Source organism: Trachymyrmex cornetzi, unplaced genomic scaffold (genome assembly GCF_001594075.2).
Source record: "Trachymyrmex cornetzi isolate Tcor2-1 unplaced genomic scaffold, Tcor1.1 scaffold694, whole genome shotgun sequence".
Taxonomy (NCBI): domain Eukaryota; kingdom Metazoa; phylum Arthropoda; class Insecta; order Hymenoptera; family Formicidae; genus Trachymyrmex; species Trachymyrmex cornetzi.
The window spans coordinates 283,189-289,188 of record NW_017300019.1 but is presented as its reverse complement, the minus strand read 5'-3'; the positions used below and the strand labels follow the sequence as shown (position 1 = coordinate 289,188).

Here is a 6,000-nt window from a genome sequence, read left to right as displayed (position 1 = left end):
TTACGCTACGCTCTACGACGGCGGCATATGCCGTATACGGCGCCACTCCACCCGTACATCAACAACGTGATTCCCATGCATACTGCTCACAATCTCGTCGCCTGGTGAGAGTTCGGACGGGAAGGGAGTTGCATATGCATACACGCGTGACCCCGGGTCCTTCGCGTGCATATGTATCCCTGGTTGTTTCCCCCAGGGGATACGCGGGTGTATGTGTCTCTAGCCGGACGCACGTGTGCGTTCCGCTCTTGTCCGCCTCGCGTTTGTCACGCTCCTAAATTCATGTTTCGAGGTCGCGCTACGTCGCGCACGTGTCACTCGAAGGGGTTGATAGGAAAAAGACTGTTTCCGCCGTTTTCACTGTACCCAGTACACCGTGGTTGTTTGCCGCAACCAAAATTTCGTTACACGCTCGACGTAGGTTGGATCCGTAAATAGAGATTGTATTGATTCAATAAACTGTATTAAGATGATTAAGATGTCAAACGCATCTGACTTGATTTACCAAAGTAATATCATATTTAAAGAATCTTTCTTAATTAAAACGGCTACCTCGGTCTTTGAAGATTTTCAAAGAAATATATAATTTTGAAAAATTAATTAATTATATTTATAAAAGAAAATGTTTGATCTTAAAATATTAAAATGATTTATTTCTGGTCTTCGTTTTTAAAATACTTAAAAATGTTTTAGTTTTAAACGAGTGTATAAAACGTTTACGAATATATCAAAACACTTTTTAGCGTTAAGTATGACGCCTTTCACATTTCACAGTTCAAAACATTTTATTTTCATAAACATTTAATATCGATAAAGTATATTTTATTTTCGAAAAAAATTAACGTTTATCACTGTAGAACCTTTTTTTTTCATTTAAGAAGAAGAAAAAAATACTTTTACGCGTTTTTAATAAATAAAACATCATGGTGTATGAATTTAAACATCAAAATATTTAAAATTGAAATATTTTTAAACGTTCTGGAAAAGATATTTTGTACGTAATATTATTGTTTTGAAAAAGATATTTTAAACGTAAATATTTTCTTCGTTTTTTTACGATAGATTTTTATTAACGATTCATTAATTGTGCTACTTATATCAAAGTTATTTCTTCAATCATGTTATAATTATAATAAAATGTACAATACTATTTGAACGCGATTCGACTTAAATTATATGTAATTTTTAATGGCAATACTGCTTGCTCCGGTTGTTCCATGCGGCGTCTTAAATCGCATTAACGTTTCAGTGATTTCTGATAACGTGCGCCCGAAACGACGTATGCGGGAAAGATATATTCGCGGGAAGGTAAAAGTTAGACGCGTAAACTTGAGATTGGTTGCTTGCTGCGGTCTCCTTGTAGGAAATCCTGATACATCTCGAGTTTCGCGTCAAACTTTCGCGACACTACTTGGCTTTGCTCGCACGAAGCATCCTTCCGTTTTTCTGGGTTTTCTTTTTCGCGCTAACTTACACGTATATTCTTCGTTTATTTATTACGCCCGTAATAATTTTGTTAAGCGCGTCGTATGGCACGCCATAAACCACGTACCAACGATGAATTTCGTGTTCAAAGTGCCTGCTTGTAATTGTACGCGTCCGTTTGTGGACGCACAAGAGGACACACGCTCGCCCTCAGGACGCGAAATAGAGGACATCCCGTGAAATGTAGCGTTAATCTCATTGTTTCATCATGTCATCGCTGCGACACAAATTGTCTCGAGTCGCTTATCACAATGACCTTTTGATAAAAGGGAGCTTGTGCAAGTGGAGAAATATTAAGAACAAAAAAACTAAAATATTAAGGATGTATTTGACATGATTTCTATCAAAAGTTTAAAGTTAAAAATATGTTCATATTTTGCATTTTTATACAAATAAATTGAAAACTATATATATATGTGTATGTAACTATATATACAACTATGTATATGTGAGTATTTTTAATTAACACCTTTTTATAGTTTACTGTATATATAAAATAGAATAGAAATTTTATTCACTTTGACATATTTGCAAGCCAAGGAGGAGACTTGGTTTACAATTTTCCTTAACTCATTCATCCATCCATCCATACCTTTTGCTTACTTCTCGTTTGTCTATCCTTCCTATTTCCTATCTCTCTATTTGTCCTACATTATTTAACTAACCTATAAAATCATAGCTTTTACTATTTACTATATATGTGTATATATTTATTATTGTTTTTTATTCTTATAATATTTTAACTTGAAAAATGATAACAAATATCTCATCTTTTATGAAAAATTTTTTAAGCATTCGAAATGATTTGTGCAAAGTTTCATTGCTCGAGATTCACTGATTATTCTGTAAAGAAACAAGTAAGTAAATATTTTTCGTATTTATTTATTTACAGACTAACCAATCAGTGAAATGTAATGAAACTTTGCGTAAATCATCTTGAACACTTAAAGAATTTTTCCGAAAAGGTTGAGATTTTTGTTCAGTTTTTAAGTTGAAATGTTATAATAATAAAAAATAATAACAAATACACACAGTAAATAAACCAAAAAAGATATCATTGAATAAAAATGCGATGTTACTCATATAAAACTGTTTCATATCTATATAGTTATTTTATTAATTTTTATATAGAAAGTGTAAATATTAACACATTTTTAACTCCAAACTTTTAGTAGGAACTGTATATATACAGATACATTTAAACATATTAAAAATAAAAAATTAGGAAATAAATGCAGAAACGTAATGTACAGTGGATACAAATAAAATATAATATGACATAAATATCTATAATATAAATTTATTAACAGTTTTTCAACATATTAACAGCTTTATAATATGATGCCTGATTGAACACCAAATTATTAAAATTGCTTGTCAATTTAATTCGCGTACTAAAGTAGTTTAATTACGTTTATAGTTTGAATTAAAAGAATTCGGAAAAACAATTGGCGCAGTTCAAAAAGATTACAAATATGATATATATGCAAGTACATATACAGAAATTCAAGTTTGAATTATTTTAAGCATTAAAATATCCAGCTTCGACCGTTATAGGCCTTTAATTTTTAGTATTGATTGTGTTCTCACATATGCAATCTAAAATTAAGTTTCTTAAGATAAATATGTCTTATATTTGATTTGTATCCATTGTGCGTTACCTTTCTATTCACACAAATTTTTCTCCTAATTCTTTATTTCTATAATAAGTAAAACATTCTAAAATATATAATCTCTAATAAATAAATTTCTAAAAAATTATAAATAAAGATTAAACGTAACATACAATGGATACAAATGAGGTATAAGACATACATATCCTAATTTTTTATTTCTAATGTTTGATATTTCCACTTGTTCCTAATATCTCTCCCATTATGCACAAATTCCAAGTAAAAAGGTGTTTTCATAGATATGTAGATGTATTGAGTTTCATTAAGGACTTTGAATAGCTAATTAATGTACACATGACAGGAAACACACGACATATTCGGTATTTACGTTAAGTCAGAGTCAGATTAAGCAAATAAGCGCAAACGTGAAATCACGATGTCATTCGCGTTCACTGAAGCAAGTTACTCCATTCATGTTTATCGCGTTCGTTTGCTTAGTCTAATAAAGATTCTTTACATAACGTAATGCACGAATGTTTTTTTAACATTCAATCAAGGAATATTTAATAAATTGTCGAATTAATTTCAAAAAGTTTTCAGAAGAGTTAAATTACAGTTGGTAAAATAAATAATCTGGTTTTTTTTTTCGGGACATATTTCACGAGCAAATTCAAATCTGTTCTACGTTAAAATATGAAACGAAATCGTAATTGCATCGGTGGAAGCAAAGTTCTCTGTAGCTACGAGTAAATGCATGATAATTTTTTTCTATTTGTACAATCCGTATATTTATTTTTATTTTCAAGAGTTCCGTAATTTATATTAATGTTTCAAAGTTTGATGCAGTCACAAATATATAATTTAAATTACAAAACTTTTCCGTGCCGGATACATATTGCCTGAAGTTCAAAAGTGCATTTACTGCTAGTGATATAATTATTGCAATTTCCGAGCGACGTAACGTTCCTGGAAAGTTGTGAGCGGAGGATTGCGCAACGGCTGCTAAAGAATACATTGAATTTAAATAATCTAAACGTCCCTCGTAGTGTATTCCTTTGATTCGGTTGAATTTTCTACTCCTCGAACTATCGTTGGTAGCATATGTGGAGTTAAAAGCAGTGAAAGAGAGTTACGGAACATTCCTTTCTGAGTCGCGTAAAAACAACGTAGAGAAAGAGCAAAGAGAAATTATAGCGATGCCGCGAGTCACACGAAAGAAAGCAACTCTCAAAGGACGTATCCGGCGCTACAAGTCACCCTCTCAAAGGATGTATCCGGAATATACCGACCGCAAGGGAGACACGGGACTAGTAACTCGATAAATAAAGAAGCAAAAATGGATAAATCAAGAGCGAGCCGGCCAAACGGCTTCCGTTATCTAAAAGAGAGAGAGAGAGAGAGAGAGAGAGAGAGAGAAAAAATGTTGGTACTCTTTGTCCTTGCTTTTCAGTCTGCTCTAACGGGTTGTTTTTTGTTTCCCAACGGGCATTCCGAGTTTCATGGTGGAAAAAGGAGGGTAGGAAAGCGGTTAGTAATGACGAGGGGCACAATAGCGGATAGTTAACGCATATAGCTGCGTCGGTTGGGTGCGAGCGGGGTTGCTCCGTTGCTCATTGGTGGCTATAACGACGTGAGCGTGTTGTCCGAGTGATACAGAATGGCAAGCGACGACATTGGGTCGCGAGCGAAGCGTTGAATTGTAGGGAAGAAAGGAGACGCGGGTGCGGGATCAGTTAGTGGCCTTCATTTGGGTGCAAATGGAGTTTTTCCTAAATGGACGTTTCGAAAGTTTGCCGTTGTCAGGCATTGTTTGGTCGGCGGCAGGAAGGACGAGAGCAGTTGGAGCGAGTGCAATGCGGAATCAGTCTGCCAAGGCTTTGATTAGCTGGCGTCACGAGGTCAAAGGCTTCCTCGATTGTTCGCCTCGTATTTATAGTTGGTTCGTTCATTTTCCTTGCGGCAATTGTCGCTCTGCTGTTCCCCGTCTTCCCGTATTCTTCGTATCATTATCTTCTTTTTCCTTTTCTTTCTTTCTTTCTCCGGGAGAAACTGGGATTGCTTCTCGTGGAGAAAATATGATAAGAGAGCACTTTGTCTTATTATTATTTCATATGATTAAAAAATTCATTGATGGCTAAATGAATTTTTTTTAAATCGTTTATTTTGCCATCCTACATTTTCCTCTTTTTCAATTTCAATTTCAAATTTTTCCACCTTATTTTTCCTTGTTTGCATCGAAACGGCTCATTGTTTGTTCGGTTCCATCGTATAGTTGATTATAGATAGTCCACGCCGCGGTTTGTTTGCTAAAGCTCTTATCTCTGTAACACCATACTTGATACAATTAATCGTATACTTATTATCTATATTATATGTTAGCTATAACTTGAATGAAAATTGTCGAGTAAAGATATGTGTTATGAGAAGACGTGTTACGAGGAAGATAATTCCTGTTTAATAAGCTCACGACATTATCCACGATTATTACGAAACTGGTATTTACTCTCCCCTTTATTTGCTTGCGATTCGAAATAGATGTTTCGTGTCGAATGCGAAAATCCCTGAACGAAGTAAATTTCCGAAGCTCAATCGGACGTATATATATCGCTGCGTGATCGAAACACGAGCGACGGACACTAAAAGGAAAAGCAACGATTTCCCGTTGCTTTACGACAGTAATTAAGCGCGACTTCGCTTCAGAAACCGCAACTAATGCTTGCCTCCATTCGATCTCGAAGCTTCATTTGCCCGCGCATCCAATGACGCCGTGCCACTTTGATCTCGAGTTGAGCACTTACGAAAGTGAGATCGCTCAATCTATGAGCGCGTTAGCATTTATTTACTATCGAATCAGCAATTCGCTGGAACGCGTTCCCTGAATAAGTTGAAAAGCGCTATCAAA

At 34.7% G+C, this 6,000-nt stretch overlaps 1 protein-coding gene across 2 annotated transcripts in view; it reads left to right on the top strand.

Moving 5' to 3' along the window:
- LOC108767592 (peroxidasin) overlaps positions 1–6,000 on the top strand; it is a 219,625-nt gene that overhangs the window by 147,624 nt on the left and 66,001 nt on the right. The window lies entirely within an intron of this gene.